The sequence below is a fragment of the Salmo trutta genome, chromosome 3, assembly GCF_901001165.1.
Source record: "Salmo trutta chromosome 3, fSalTru1.1, whole genome shotgun sequence".
NCBI lineage: Eukaryota > Metazoa > Chordata > Actinopteri > Salmoniformes > Salmonidae > Salmo > Salmo trutta.
In genome coordinates this window covers 69,912,029-69,929,783 of record NC_042959.1, presented here as the reverse complement: position 1 = coordinate 69,929,783, position 17,755 = coordinate 69,912,029, and positions in this window count along the sequence as shown.

The window sequence follows — 17,755 nt, the reverse complement described above, 5'->3', positions numbered from 1 at the left end:
CAGACAGACAGACAGACAGACAGACAGACAGACAGACAGACAGACAGACAGACAGACAGACAGACAGACAGACAGACAGACAGACAGACAGACAGACAGACTATTTGCACACAGTGAACTATTTGGACATAATATGACATTTGAAATGTCTATGTATTTTTACTTTTGTGAGTGTAATGTTTAATGTTAATTTGTATTGTTTATTTCACTTTTGTTATCTACCTCACATGCTATGGCAATGTTAACATATGTTTCCCATGCCAATAAAGCCCTTCCATTGAATTGAATTGACAGACAGTCAGCAGACAGACACACACAAAGAGAGAGAGAATTCCTCCCTGGTTTTTCAGGTCAACATGATAAGTATTGTGAATTATGTGGAGTTAAGTGAGAGGAGTCATCCTCCTGTATATCTGAGGAGGGTGAGGTGGCTCTCAGCCAACAACCATAAACACCATGAGAAATAGAACTATTCACACCATGAGAAATAGAACCATTTACACCATGAGAAATAGAACCATTTACACCATGAGAAATAGAACCATTTACACCATGAGAAATAGAACCATTTACACCATGGGAAATAGAACCATTTACACCATGAGAAATAGAACCATTTACACCATGAGAAATAGAACCATTTACACCATGAGAAATAGAACCATTTACACCATGAGAAATAGAACCATTTACACCATGAGAAATAGAACCATTTACACCATGGGAAATAGAACCATTTACACCATGGGAAATAGAACCATTTACACCATGAGAAATAGAACCATTTACACCATGGGAAATAGAACCATTTACACCATGAGAAATAGAACCATTTACACCATGAGGAATAGAACCATTTACACCATGGGAAATAGAACCATTTACACCATGAGAAATAGAACCATTTACACCATGAGAAATAGAACCATTTACACCATGAGAAATAGAACCATTTACACCATGGGAAATAGAACCATTTACACCATGGGAAATAGAACCATTTACACCATGAGAAATAGAACCATTTACACCATGGGAAATAGAACCATTTACACCATGAGAAATAGAACCATTTACACCATGAGGAATAGAACCATTTACACCATGGGAAATATAACCATTTACACCATGAGAAATAGAACCATTCACACCATGAGAAATAGAACCATTTACACCATGAGAAATAGAACCATTTACACCATGAGAAATAGAACCATTTACACCATGAGAAATAGAACCATTTACACCATGAGAAATAGAACCATTTACACCATGGGAAATAGAACCATTTACACCATGAGAAATAGAACCATTTACACCATGAGAAATAGAACCATTTACACCATGGGAAATATCAAAGAGATCCCAAAAATGTATCCTAGCAGTCCATCTTAATTATGTGAGACGGTGACACCACCACTTCTCCCCTGAACTGCTGCTGTGATCTTCACTCTGTGTCACAAATGGCACCCTATTCCCTACATAGTGCTCTATTCCCTATCCTCTACAGTGTCCTATTCCCTATTCCTTACACAGTGCACTAATAGTAGTAAATAGGACGCCATTTGGTACGCAGACTAAGTTTCCATCTCCAACTAAAATCCAGTTCCCCTCCCCTCTCATCTCCTCTCGGCTCTTCCAAACTTGTCAGAGGTGACCTCCTCCTCCCCAAGTTAGACCAATCTGTCATGACACAATGGGCTTCCTCTCCTCTCCTCTCCTCTCCTCTCCTCTCCTCTCCTCTCCTCTCCTCTCTTCTCTTCTCTCCTCTCCCACCGTGTTGTTTTTGGAACGCAGACCCCCTCATCCTGTCGAGGGCGTCCCAAATGGAGCTTTATTCCGGGAATAGGGTGTCATTTGGGAGGCACTCTTACCTTATTCTCCCTCTGTTGACTGACAGACGTTAGTGACCGGCGAGGAGTCGAGGGACAGCGCTATGTGGGATTTATCTTCACTCTCCTCAGTTCACACTCATGAAGTCCATTTCACAATGTGTTTCTAAGGAGCTGTTGATTGGAACACGTTAATGTGGTGACTGTGGAGTCGCGGTCTTGTGGTCCAGTGATCCTGTCTGACCACCCAGCTTAGACAGCCTCTCTAGTGGTCCAGTGATCCTGTCTGACCACCCAGCTTAGACAGCCTCTCTAGTGGTCCAGTGATCCTGTCTGACCACCCAGCTTAGACAGCCTCTCTAGTGGTCCAGTGATCCTGTCTGACCACCCAGCTTAGACAGCCTCTCTAGTGGTCCAGTGATCCTGTCTGACCACCCAGCTTAGACAGCATCTCTAAGGTGTGTCATACAGGATGCACCCTGTTCCCTATTTAGTACACAAGGCCAGAGCCATTGTCCAAAGTAATGAACTACATAGGGAATAGGGTGCATTTGTGGACAAGGACACAGTCAGCTAACATGTAGACTGTTTCACATTTACAGTATGAATAGAGGAATTACATTGATTCTGTACCTGTACACATCATTTGACATGATCCTCAAGCCATGGCCACTCAAGAAGCAACAACTCTGGCCATTAGGTTTTAATAACAACACATGGGTTTTATATACTGCTTTTCATGGACTCTTAGATGCTCCTTCAAACCAACAAAGTGCATCACCAGCTATGTACTATGTCCTTACGTCTATTATCAAACAGTAGTGGAGGTCTGGGTCTAGTGAACACAGAGCAGTGTGAAGGTCTGAGTCTAGTGAACACAGAGCAGTGTGAAGGTCTGGGTCTGGTGAACACAGAGCAGTGTGGAGGTCTGGGTCTAGTGAACACAGAGCAGTGTGAAGGTCTGGGTATAGTGAACACAGAGCAGTGTGACGGTCTGGGTCTAGTGAACACAGAGCAGTGTGAAGGTCTGGGTCTGGTGAACACAGAGCAGTGTGACGGTCTGGGTCTAGTGAACACAGAGCAGTGTGGAGGTCTGGGTCTGGTGAACACAGAGCAGTGTGGAGGTCTGGGTCTGGTGAACACAGAGCAGTGTGAAGGTCTGGGTCTGGTGAACACAGAGCAGTGTGAAGGTCTGGGTCTGGTGAACACAGACCAGTGTGGAGGTCTGGGTCTAGTGAACACAGAGCAGTGTGGAGGTCTGGTGAACACAGAGCAGTGTGGAGGTCTGGTGAACACAGAGCAGTGTGGAGGTCTGGGTCTGGTGAACACAGAGCAGTGTGAAGGTCTGGGTCTAGTGAACACAGAGCAGTGTGAAGGTCTGGGGAACACAGAACAGGGTGGAGGTCTGGTGAACACAGAGCAGTGTGAAGGTCTGTGTCTGGGGAAGACAGAACAGGGTGGAGATCTGGTGAACACAGAGCAGTGTAGAGGTCTGGTGAACACAGAACAGGGTGAAGGTCTGGTGAACACAGAACAGGGTGGAGGTCTGGTGAACACGGACCAGTGTGGAGGTCTGGGTTTAGTGAACACAGAACAGGGTGGAGATCTGGTGAACACAGAACAGGGTGGAGGTCTGGGGAACACAGAGCAGGGTGGAGGTCTGGTGAACACAGAACAGGGTGGAGGTGTGGGGAACACAGAACAGGGTGGAGATCTGGTGAACACAGAGCAGTGTGAAGGTCTGTGTCTGGAGAACACAGAGCAGGGTGGAGGTCTGGTGAACACAGAACAGGGTGGAGGTCTGGTGAACACAGAACAGGGTGGAGGTCTGGGGAACACAGAGCAGTGTGAAGGTCTGTGTCTGGTGAACACAGAGCAGTGTTCTAGTGAAACGTGGACACCTGCAGCCCCTGGCTCTGCAGACCATCTGGTCCTGTACGGCCACTCTGGAGGTCAGGGAAGGTAAAGAAGAATGAGTGGCTCCAGACTGCAGTAGTAGAAGAGCAAATTGTAGTCCCATTCCCTATATCGTGTACTACTTTTGACCAGAGCCCTCTGGATACTGTAAGGCTGCTCTAGTCTAAAAAAGTGCACATTAAAGGGAATAGGGTGCCATTTGGGGCAGGGACTGTGAAAACTCTGCCTTCTGTGGGTTCCAGTTCCACTATGTATATACACTGCACTGGTGAAAGACATAATCCACTCTTTCCACTCCAAAGCATTAATATGACCGAACAAAACATACATTAGTCTACAGTCCTCATCATTATGACCTGACAAAACATACATTAGTCTACTGTCCTCATCATTATGACCTAACAAAACATACATTAGTCTACAGTCCTCATCATTATGACCTGACAAAACATACATTAGTCTACTGCCCTCATCATTATGACCTAACAAAACATACATTAGTCTACAGTCCTCATCATTATGACCTGACAAAACATACATTAGTCTACTGTCCTCATCATTATGACCTGACAAAACATACATTAGTCTACTGTCCTCATCATTATGACCTAACAAAACATACATTAGTCTACTGTCCTCATCATTATGACCTGACAAAACATACATTAGTCTACAGTCCTCATCATTATGACCTAACAAAACATACATTAGTCTACTGTCCTCATCATTATGACCTGACAAAACATACATTAGTCTACTGTCCTCATCATTATGACCTGACAAAACATACATTAGTCTACTGTCCTCATCATTATGACCTAACAAAACATACATTAGTCTACTGTCCTCATCATTATGACCTGACAAAACATACATTAGTCTACTGTCCTCATCATTATGACCTAACAAAACATACATTAGTCTACTGTCCTCATCATTATGACCTGACAAAACATACATTAGTCTACTGCCCTCATCATTATGACCTGACAAAACATACATTAGTCTACTGTCCTCATCATTATGACCGAACAAAACATACATTAGTCTACTGTCCTCATCATTATGACCTGACAAAACATACATTAGTCTACTGTCCTCATCATTATGACCTAACAAAATATACATTAGTCTACTGTCCTCATCATTATGACCTAACAAAATATACATTAGTCTACTGTCCTCATCATTATGACCTAACAAAACATACATTAGTCTACTGTCCTCATCATTATGACCTAACAAAACATACATTAGTCTACTGTCCTCATCATTATGACCTGACAAAACATACATTAGTCTACTGTCCTCATCATTATGACCTAACAAAACATACATTAGTCTACTGTCCTCATCATTATGACCTAACAAAACATACATTAGTCTACTGTCCTCATCATTATGACCTAACAAAACATACATTAGTCTACTGTCCTCATCATTATGACCTGACAAAACATACATTAGTCTACTGTCCTCATCATTATGACCTAACAAAACATACATTAGTCTACTGTCCTCATCATTATGACCTGACAAAACGTACATTAGTCTACTGTCCTCATCATTATGACCAGACAAAACATACATTAGTCTACTGTCCTCATCATTATGACCTAAGAAAAGATACATTAGTCTACTGTCCTCATCATTATGACCTGACAAAACATACATTAGTCTACTGTCCTCATCATTATGACCTGACAAAACATACATTAGTCTACTGTCCTCGTCATTATGACCTGAATCATCAGTGTCCATATATCCATGCTGTGTCAGTAGTATTGAACCGTTGCCCTCCTCCTCCTCCTCTTCCTCCAGCTAACCGTCCCTCTGGTTCTAACATTAACAGGGGAACAGAGAGTCGAGGTTGATACCTCAGCAAAACCTGTCTGGCCCGCGAGCCCATTTTTTCATTCAGTTGAGTTTTTTGTGTGAAAATTCTTATTTTGGACATATATATTATCACATAACTGCCTTTTTTTCCTGGTTTTTGACAAACACGATTTTGACAAACAAATCTGTGAAGGAAAAAATCTGTGCGGCCTTCCATTGAATTTCAAAATCCTGATGTGGCCCTCTGGTCTAGAGGCTGCTGTTAGACTCTCCTCCGCCTTATCAAAGGGCTATGCTGTGAGGGAATCTCTTTAAGTGGTGTGTAGGTGGCTGGCTGGTGGAAAAAGTGAGAGTGAGAGAAGCACAGTGAAGTGTCCAAGGATGTGGATATGACCCAGCAAACCACAACGATTACTCACAAACAGACTTCCAAACACTTCACGTTTCCTCTCCCTGTAGTGAGTCACAGAGCTGGAGCAGCAGAGCTGGAGCAGCAGAGCTGGAGCAGCAGAGCTGGAGCAGCAGAGCTGGAGCAGCAGAGCTGGAGCAGCAGATTTTCACCATTCCCAGCGGTGTTGGTTGGGGGGCGGGGGACACTGCTCCCTTCGCAATATTGTTTACAGTACCTCTAACTTGTCAAACGTATGACCACCTCTTATACTAATGTATGTTCTAAGTCTTGTACACAGTGGTGTAGTAATACTCATTATAATGAATTCTTATTATTAGTAATACTCATTATTAGTAATACTCATTATAATAATACTCACTATTAGTAATACTCATTATTAGTAATACTCATTATTAGTAATACTCATTATTAGTAATACTCATTATTGGTAATACTTATTATTAGAAATACTCATTATTGCTAATACTCATTATTATTAATACTCATTGTTAGTAATAACAATGATTAGTAATACTCACTGTTAGTAATACTCATTGTTAGTAATGCTCATTATTAGTAATACTCATTATTATAAATACTCATTATTAGTAATACCGATTATTATAAAAACTCATTATTAGAAATACTCATTATTAGAAATACTCACAATTAGTAATACTCACAATTAGTAATACTCACAATTAGTAATACTCACTATTTGAAATACTCACTATTAGAAATACTCATTGTTAGTAATACTCATTATTAGTAATACTCATTATTAGTAGTACTCATTAGTAGTAGTACTCATTATTAGTAATACACATAATTAATAATACTCATTATTAGAAATACTCATTATTAGTAATACTCATTATTATAAGTGGCAAATCTTTTTTGTAATTTTATGGCACTGTAGGAACGCTCATTTATTTACGTGTTACACTAAGGGAATTGAAATGTTCTCTTAATCGTTCCTGGTCTGTCTTTGGTGTATAACAGCTGACTGATTAGGGTCAGAGAGGCTGGTTTCAGGACAGATCAACAAGTGACTCAATGAAACCATGACTGTAGAAAAACACCATCTACAGGCTGCATTCCAAATGGCTCTCTATCCTCTATAAAGTGCACTTCAGATCCCAATAGGCCCTGGTCAAAAGTAGTGCCCTAAATAAGGAATAGGGTTCCATTTGAGAGACACATAGTTCACAGTACATGTGTTATACTCTGCTCTGTCAGAGGTCTGCTTCCATGCGCTGGTCTCAACATTCATCCATTACCTTCCACAGTACTCAACTACCAGAGTGATACATGAACTGTTTTCATTTGGTCTAATTGTTGAACTTTCTCTACCTTCACGTCGTCTGTCACCAAATTATTAGAGTACTCCGAGGAGGAGTGGGGAGGGATGGAGAGATTGAGGGATGGAGGAGAGAGGGATGGAGAGAGAGGGATGGAGGGATGGAGAGAGAGGGATAGAGGGATGGAGGGATGGAGAGAGCAGGATAGAGGGATGGAGGGAGAGGGATGGAGGGATAGAGAGATAGAGGGATAGAGAGAGGGATGGGGGATGGGGGATAGAGGGATGGGGGATGGGGGAGGGATAGAGGGATGGGGGATGGAGGATGGAGGGATAGAGGGATGGAGAGAGGGATGAGGGATGGAGAGAGAGGGATGGAGGGATAGAGGGATGGAGGGAGAGGGATGGGGGATGAGGGATAGAGAGGGATGAGGGATAGAGAGAGGGATGGTGGGATAGAGGAATGGAGAGAGGGATGGAGGGATGGGGGATGGATAGAGGGATGGGGGATGGAGGAATAGAGGGATAGAGGGATGGAGGGATGGATAGAGGGATGGGGATGGATAGAGGGATGGGGATGGATAGAGGGATGGGGGATGGAGGAATAGAGGGATAGAGGGATGGAGGGATGGATAGAGGGATGGGGATGGATAGAGGGATGGGGGATGGAGGGATGGATAGAGGGATGGGGGATGGATAGAGGGATGGGGGATGGATAGAGGGATGGGGGATGGATAGAGGGATGGGGGATGGAGGAATAGAGGGATAGAGGGATGGGGGATGGATAGAGGGATGGGGGATGGAGGAATAGAGGGATAGAGGGATGGAGGGATGGATAGAGGGATGGGGATGGATAGAGGGATGGGGATGGATAGAGGGATGGGGGATGGAGGAATAGAGGGATGGAGGGATAGAGGGATAGAGTGATGGAGGGATAGAGGGATGGAGGGATGGGGGATGGATAGAGGGATGGGGGATGGAGGAATAGAGGGATGGAGGGATAGAGGGATGGAGGGATAGAGGGATAGAGGGATGGGGGATGGAGGAATAGAGGGATGGAGGGATAGAGGGATGGATAGAGGGATGGGGGATGGAGGTATAGAGGGATGGAGGGATGGAGGGATGGGGGATAGATGGATAGAGGGATAGAGGGATGGGGGATGGATAGAGGGATGGATAGAGGGATGGGGGATGGAGGTATAGAGGGATGGGGGATGGAGGGATGGAGGGATGGGGGATGGAGGGATGGAGGGATGGGGGATGGAGGGATGGAGGGATGGGGGATAGATGGATAGAGGGATGGGGGATGGAGGGATGGAGGGATGGGGATGGGGGATGGATAGAGGGATGGAGGAATAGAGGGATGGAGGGATGGGGGATGGAGGGATGGAGGGATGGGGCAGACACTACCAGTGTTTTTATAGTGTACATAAATCAAGGGGCTAATAAATTAATAGCTACATGACTTCTTGGCCTCAGCATATATCACAGAGGGGAACCAGACGAAGCCCTGTATACCCCAGAGGACAGAAGAATGCTTCTGTTCAGAACTGTGATTTGTGGACGTCTCTTAGACACGTCAGCCTTTGAAACTCAAGCTCAAAGACGGTAATCAGGCTTCGAGAGGCCAAGGACTCTGGTTACACATACTAACAAGCAGAACCCCTCTGTATACAACAGGTCTGTGTCCCACATGGCACCCTATTCTCTATATAATGCACTACTTTTGTCCAGGGCCCAAAGAACCCTATTCCTTATATAGTGCACTACTTTTGACTAGGGCCCATAAGGCTCTTGTCAAAAGTAGTACACTATATTGGGAATAGGGTGCCATTTGAGACACAACCCAGAACACCTCAGAATCCTGTCTTCTTGCAATGTTATGGGTGTGTTATTGGATAGATAGGGGTTTTGGAGGTCCATTTTTTTGTTTGTTAATGAATGGATTTGGTAAATTTTCGAGGTGTTAGTTACAGGCTGTTAATGGACTCATAAGAGAGACCCCTTAAATGGAAAATCTCAGATTCATACAAAAGCAAAGACTATACATCATTAATGTAAAAGTTGAAATACGGATGTACCAATCCCAGATTGCCCCTTTAAACCAGAACTACACCCTCTGGCAACGTTCTTCTTTTCAGGTTGGCTGAAGTGAACATTTACTTTTGTCTAGACTCTAGTAAACCCACAAATTCCAAAAGATTATAAAGAACCATTAATCTCTATGAGTTTGCAGATTAAAACTTCTTACAGCGAGCAAATGGAGAGGCAGTGGATTACTAGGAGAGAAAGGAAAACAGAGAAAATAATAGCAAAGGACAATCCAAAATAACATGGTATTAGACACGGTATACTGTTCTCATGCCTTTAACCCCTTTTTATCAACACAGACATAAAGAGCTCATTCAGACTGAATATACAGGAACACAAAGTGCATGTTTCAATCAGTTCCTCGTCTTTTGATACCACAACATACAGTACACCAGTCACCTAGTCATTCAAGGGTTTTTCTTAATTTTTACTATTTTCTACATTGTAGAATAATAGTGAAGACATCAAAACTATGAAATAACACATATGGAATCATGTAGTAACCAAAAAAGTGTTAAACAAATCAAAACATATTTTGCATTTTAGATTCTTCAAAGTAGCCACCCATTGCCTTGATGACAGCGCTACACACTCTTGGCATTCTCTCAACCAGCTTCACCTGGAATGCTTTTCCAAAGGTTTTGAAGGAGTTCCCACATATGCTGAGCACTTTGTGGCTGCTTTTCCTTCACTCTGTGGTCCAACTAATCCCAAACCATCTCAAATGGGTTGAGGTCAGGTGATTGTGGAGGCCAGGTCATCTGATGCAGCACTCCATCACTCTCCTTCTTGGTCAAATAGCCCTTACACAGCCTGGAGCTGTGTTGGGTCATTGGCCTGTTGAAAAACAAATGATAAGCGCAAACCAGATGGGATGGCATATCACTGCATAATATTGTGGTAGCCATGCTGTTTAAGTGTGTCATTAAAAGCACCTCCACACATCACACCTCCTCCTCCATGCTTGACGTGGGAACCACATATGCAGAGATAATCCGTTCACCTACTCTGTGTCTCACAAAGAAACGGAGATTGGAACCAAAAATCTAAAATGTGGACTTATCAGACCAAAGGACAGATTTCCACCGGTCTAATGTCCATTGCTTGTGTTTCTTGGCCCAACCAAGTATCTTCTTCTTATTGGTGTCCTTTAGTAGTGGTTTCTTTGCAGCAATTCGACCATGAAGGCCTGATTCACGCAGTCTCCTCTGAACAGTTGATGTTGAGATGTGTCTGTTACTTGAACTCTGTGAAGCATTTATTTGGGCTGCAATTTCTGAAGTGCAGTTAACTCTATCCTCTGCAGCAGAGGTAACTCTGGGTCTTCTTTTCCTATGGCGGTCCTCATGAGAGCCAGTTTCATCATTGTGCTTGACGGTTTATGTGACTGCACTTGAAGAAACTTTCAAAGTTCTTTACACTTTCCTGATTGACTTATCCTTCATGTCTTAAAGTAATTTGTAACTTATTTTGCACATAATGTTTCTGCAACCGTATCTTACGGCAAAAAAAAGAGCTTCTGGATATCAAGACAGCAATCACTCACCTCGGACTAGACAAAGATTTTTTCTTCAACAAGCAAGACGCACAGGACATTCTTCAAACACCCGACAGGGCCAACATCCCCGTTATTTGCAAGAGGAAGCGACACAGTTACAGAGGACAAAGAGCCGGATGCCTGGTCAGGACCCGAAAAAGGCGAGTGGGAAAGCTGTTGTTATCGTCAATACTACTCGCCAACGTGCAATCATTGGACAATAAACTAGCTTCTTTGGGATAGGGGGCGGTATTTTGATGTCCGGATGATAAGCATGCCCAAAGTAAACTGCCTGCTACTCAGGTCCAGAAGCTAGGATATGCATATACTTGATAGATTTGGATGGAAAACACTCTAAAGTTTCTAAAACTGTTAAAATAGTGTCTGTGAGTATAACAGAACTGAAATGGCAGGTGAAACCCCGAGGACAAACCATCCGCCCCCCCAAAAAAATTAATCCTACCACTGATTTCAATGGCTGCCACTTTTATAATAGGGCGAAATCTTGCCCGATTTCAGTTCCTATGGCTTCCACTAGATGTAAAAAGTCTTTAGAAAGCGTTTCAGGCTGGTTTTTGGAAAAATGAGCCAGAAATTGTAGTTTTTCTAGGTGGCTCCCATTTTGGCTGTAGTGTTTCCAAGCGTGTGAATGAGAGCGCATTCTTTGGTATTTTTCTCCGGTAAAGACAATAACGACTCTCCCTCTTAAATTGTATAGTTTATTTGCATATTAGGGTACCTAAGGTTTGATTATAAATGTTGATTGACTTGTTTGGATAAGTTTCTTGGTAACGTTTGGGATTCATTTTGTATGCATTTTGAAGGGGGGAAACCGAGTGGATTATTGACTGAAGCGCGCCAGCTAAACTGAGTTTTTATGGATATAAAGAAGGACTTTATCGAACAAAAGGACCATTTGTAATGTAACTGGGACCTTTTGGAGTGCCAACAGAAGAAAATATTCAAAGGTAAGGCATATATTATATCGCTATTTCTGACTATCGTGTCGCAACTCCCTGGTTGAAAATGATTTGTTATGCATTTGTGTGCTGGGCTCTGTCCTCAGATAGTCACATGGTTTGCTTTCGCCGTAAAGCCTTTTTGAAATCTGACATGGCGGCTGGATTAACAACAAGTTAAGCTTTATTTTGATGTATTACACTTGTGCTTTCATGAAAGTTTAATATTTATAGTAATTTCATTTGAATTTGGCGCTCTGCCATTTCACCGGATGTTGTCGAGGTGTCCCGCCTATCCCAAACAGGCTAGACAAGGTACGATTATGAATATCCTACCAATGGGACATCAAAAACTGTAATATCCTATGTTTCACGGAATCGTGGCTGAATGACGACATGGATATTCAGCTAGCAGGATATACGCTGCACCGGCAAGATAGAACAGCACACTCCGGTAAGACGAGGGGGGCCGGTCTGTGCATATTTGTAAACAACAGTTGGTGCACGAAATCTAAGGAAGTCTCTAGATTTTGCTCACCTGAAGTAGAGTATATTGTGATAAATTGCAGGCCACACTACTTGCCTAGAGAGTTTTCAGCTATACTTTTCGTGGCTGTTTATTTACCACCACAGACAAATGCTGGCACTAAGATAGCACTCAGCACTCAGTCAGCTCTATAAGGAAATAAGCAAACAGGAAACCACTCACCCAGAGGCGGCGCTCCTAGTGGCCGGAGACTTTAATGCAGGTAAATTTAAATCAGTTCTACCAAATTTCCATCAAATGTTAAATGTGCAACCAGAGGGAAAAAAATTCTAGATCACCTGTACTCCACACACAGAGACGCGTACAAAGCTCTCCCTCGCCCTCCATTTGGTAAATCCGACCACAACTCTATCCTCCTGATTCCTGCTTACAAGCAAAAATGTAAGCAGGAAGCACCAGTGACTCGGTCTATAAAAAAGTGGTCAGATGAAGCAGATGCTAAACTACAGGACTGTTTTGCAATCACAGACTGGAACATGTTCCGGGATTCTTCAGATGGCATTGAGGAGTACACCACATCAGTCATTGGCTTTATCAAAAGTGCATCGAGGACGTCGTCCCCACAGTGACTGTACGTACATACCCCAACCAGAAGCCATGGATTACAGGCAACATTCGCACTGAGCTAAAGGGTAGAGCTGCCGCTTTCAAGGTGCGTGACTCTAACCCGGAAGCTTACAAGAAATCCTGCTATGCCATGCGACAAACCATCAAACAGGCAAAGTGTCAATACAGGGCTAAGGTTGAATCATACTACACCGGCTCCGACACTCATCTTATGTGGCAGGGCTTGCAAACTATTACAGACTACAAAGGGAAACACAGCCACGAGCTGCCCAGTGACACGAGCCTACCAGACAAGCTAAATCACTTCTATGCTCGCTTCGAGGAAAGCAACACTGAGGCATGCATGAGAACATCAGCTGTTCCAGACGACTGTGTGATCACGCTCTCCGTAGCCGACGTGAGTAAGACCTTTAAACAGGTCAACATACACAAGGCTGCGGGGCCAGACGGATTACCAGGACGTGTGCTCCGGGCATGTGCTGACCAACTGGCAGGTGTCTTCACTGACATTTTCAACATGTCCCTGATTGAGTCTGTAATACCAACATGTTTCAAGCAGACCACCATAGTCCCTGTGCCCAAGAACACAAAGGCAACCTGCCTAAATGACTACAGACCCGTAGCACTAACGTCTGTAGCCATGAAGTGCTTTGAAAGGTTGGTAATGGCCCACATCAACACCATTATCCCAGAAACCCTAGACCCACTCCAATTTGCATACCTCCGAAACAGATCCACCGATGATGCAATCTCTATTGCACTCCACACTGCCCTTTCCCACCTGGACAAAAGGAACACTTATGTGAGAATGCTATTCATTGACTACAGCTCAGCGTTCAACACCATAGTACCCTCAAAGCGCATCACTAAGCTAAGGTTCCTGGGACTAAACACCTCCCTCTGCAACTGGATCCTGGACTTCCTGACGGGCTGTCCCCAGGTGGTGAGGCTAGGTAGCAACACATCTGCCACGCTGATCCTCAACACTGGAGCTCCCCAGGGGTGCGTGCTCAGTCCCCTCCTGTACTCCCTGTTTACCCACGACTGCATGGCCAGGCACAACTCCAACACCATTATTAAGTTTGCAGATGACACAACAGTGGTAGGCCTGATCACCGACAACGACGTGACAGCCTATAGGGAGGAGGTCAGAGACCTGGCTGGGTGGTGCCAGAATAACAGCCTATCCCTCAACGTAACCAAGACTAAAGAGATGATTGTAGACTACAGGAAAAGGAGGACCGAGCACGCCCCCATTCTCATTGACGGGGCTGTAGTGGAGCAGGTTGAGAGCTTCAAGTTCCTTGGTGTCCACATCAACAACAAACTAGAATGGTCCAAACACACCAAGACAGTCGTGAAGAGGGCACGACAAAGCCTATTCTCCCTCAGGAAACTAAAAAGACTTGGCATGGGTCCTGAGATCCTCAAAAGGTTCTATAGCTGCAATATCAAGAGCATCCTGACTGGTTGCATCACTGCCTGGTACGGCAATTGCTCGGCCTCTGACCGCAAGGCACTACAGAGGGTAGTGCGTACGGCCCAGTACATCACTGGGGCTAAGCTGCCTGCCATCCAGGACCTCTACACCAGCCGGTGTCAGAGGAAGGCCCTAAAAATTGTCAAAGAGCCCAGCCACCCCAGTCATAGAATGTTCTCTCTACTACCGCATGGCAAGCGGTACCGGAGTGCCAAGTCTACGATAAAAAGGCTTCTCAACAGTTTTTACCCCCAAGCCATAAGACTCCTGAACAGGTAATCAAATGGCTACCCGGATATATATGCACTGTGTGCCCCCCCAACCCCTCTTTTTACGCTGCTGCTACTCTCTGTTTATCATATATGCATAGTCACTTTAACTATACATTCATGTACATACTACCTCAATTGGGCCGACCAACCAGTGCTCCTGCACATTGGCTAACCGGGCTATCTGTATTGAGTCCCACCCACCACCGCCAATCCCTCTTTTACGCTACTGCTACTCTCTGTTCATCATATATGCATAGTCACTTTAACCATTTCTACATGTACATACTACCTCAATCAGCCTGACAAACCGGTGTCTTTATGTAGCCTTGCTACTTTCATAGCCTCGTTACTGTATATAGCCTGTCTTTTTACTGTTGTTTTATTTCTTTACCTACCTATTGTTCACCAAATACCTTTTTTGCACTATTGGTTAGAGCCTGTAAGTAAGCATTTCACTGTAAGGTCTACACCTGTTGTATTCGGCGCACGTGACAAATACACTTTGATTTGATTTGATTTAATGATGGACTGTCATTTCTCTTTGCTAATTTGAGCTGTTCTTGCCATAATATGAACTTGGTCTTTTACCAAATAGAGCTATCTTCTGTATACCCCCCTACCTTGTCACAACACAACTGATTGGCTCAAACACATTAAGGAAAGAAATTCCACAAATTAACTTTTAACAAGGCACACCTGTTATTTTAAATGAATTCCATGAAGCTGGTTGAGAGAATGCCAAGAGCGTGTGCAAAGCTCTCATTAAGGCAAAGGGTGAAGATTCTCAAATTTAAAATATATTTTTGATTTGTTTAACCCTTTCTTGGTTAATACAGGATTCTGTAAAAATAAAGGTAAGACACTGGAATGAGTAGGTGTGTCCAAACGTTTTACTGGTACTGTACATGCCCTTTACTTTATGAATAATCCCTGCCCTTTTCTTGGACTACAAGTCATGATGGGATAGACTCTTTCTCAATCAATCCCTGTGGTATACAATGGAAACAGCACAGGTCAGCTGTGTATATTAAGGGCAGCTTGTGATGTATGGGGATGTTGGATGGAAATAGTTTTACTCACAATAGGATAGTGCCACCCCTTGGATTGACAGTGTACTGCAGTCTAATTCCCAGTCCAAAATCTTCTGTTCGCTCACACACGACTGAAAGAATACTACAGTCGATAGTACAATATTAACCAAAGGACAAAAAAACATGAGTTATGTAATCAACATGATACCACATATACGTCCAGTACAGTATATAAGTGATGATAGAAGTAAATATCAGGTGTAAACAGTACTTGATTATGGCAGAAACTCACTGGAACTGAGTACAGGCACCTCTAATGTTATTCTGCTTGTGTTCCTCTTCCTCCTGTTGAATATTACCTCAGAAGTATTGCACCTAAATATAAACGCTACCAGCACCCAAAATGAGTAGCGGCCCGTATTTCAGTCCAAGTCAAGCACGGAGTGTAAAATGAGACCTGTATGATCACAGAACACTTGTGGCTGAACCTGTGGGATGTCTGTTGTTCACCTAAAAAAAATCTACATTGATATTCAGTGCAGAAAGAACAACACTCACACACACACACACACTCAGGATGCATCCCAAATGACACCCTATTCCCTTTTTAGTGCACTACTTTTGACCAGGACCCATAGGGCACCATGCACTATGTAGGGAATAGGGTGCCATTTGGGACTCTATCTCAGTCTGCTCTGTGTACAAATCACCTCCCAAATATTGTGGGGGCTGGCTCTTTCTGTGGCTCCAGGATTAACCTTCAGTCATATATCATCAGACACTCCCTTCTGAGGCAGGCAGGCAGGCAGGCAGGCAGGCAGGCAGGCATACACACAGAAACATAGTCAGACAGACAGATAGACAGAGTCAGACAGACACAGGCAGACAGACAGACACAGAGGCAGACAAACAGAAACAGGCAGACAGACAGACAGAAACAGACACACAGGCAGACAGACAGAAACAGACAGACACATAGGCAGACAGACAGACAGACAGGCAGAAACAGACAGACACATAGGCAGACAGACAGAAACAGACAGACACACAGGCAGACAGACAGACACATAGGCAGACAGACAGAAACAGACAGACAGACAGAAACAGACAGACACACAGGCAGACAGACAGACACATAGGCAGACAGACAGAAACAGACAGAAACAGACAGACAGATAGGCAGACAGACAGACAGACAGAAACAGACAGACACACAGACAGACAGAAACAGACAGACACATAGGCAGACAGACAGACAGTACAGTATGGACCTCTCCACCGGGGCAACATCGTGTGCATCTCAAATGGCTCCCTATATATGCCCTATGGGCCCTGGTCACAAGTAGAGCACTATAAAGGGAATAGGGTGTCATTGGAACACATCCACTGATCCATCACTGTAGTACTCACTCATCATTCCCTGAAAACATCAAAGATGGCATATGTCGGTCTGAGCTCTTCCCCTAAAGTCTCTCATGAAGGAAAAACAAATACCAATGAATAATAGAAGAAGTTATTATTGGCAGTCAGCCAGTCAGTTAGTCAGTCAGTCAGACAGTTAGTCAGCCAGTCAGGCAGCCAGTCAGGCAGCCAGTCAGGCAGCCAGTCTGTTAGTCAATTAGTCAGCCAGTCACTCAGCCAGTCAGTCAGCCGGTCAGTTAGTCAGCCAGCCAGTCGGTCAGTCAGTCGGTTAGCTGGCTGGGAGTAGAGCCAGGTGAAACAGTCAGCCAGTCAGTCAGTTAGTTAGCCAGTCAACCAGTCAGTCAGTTAGCTGGCTGGCTGGGAGTAGAGCCAGGTGAAACAGTCAGCCAGTCAGGACTAGAGCCAGGTGAAACAGTCAGTCAGTCAGCCAGTCAGAACTAGAGCCAGGTCAAACAGTCAGCCAGTCAGCCAGTCAGTTAGTCTGTCAGTCAGTTAGCCAGTCAGCCAGCCAGTCAGTTAGTTAGCCAGCCAGTCGGTCAGCCAGGTTAGTCAGTCAGTCAGTTATTTAGTCAG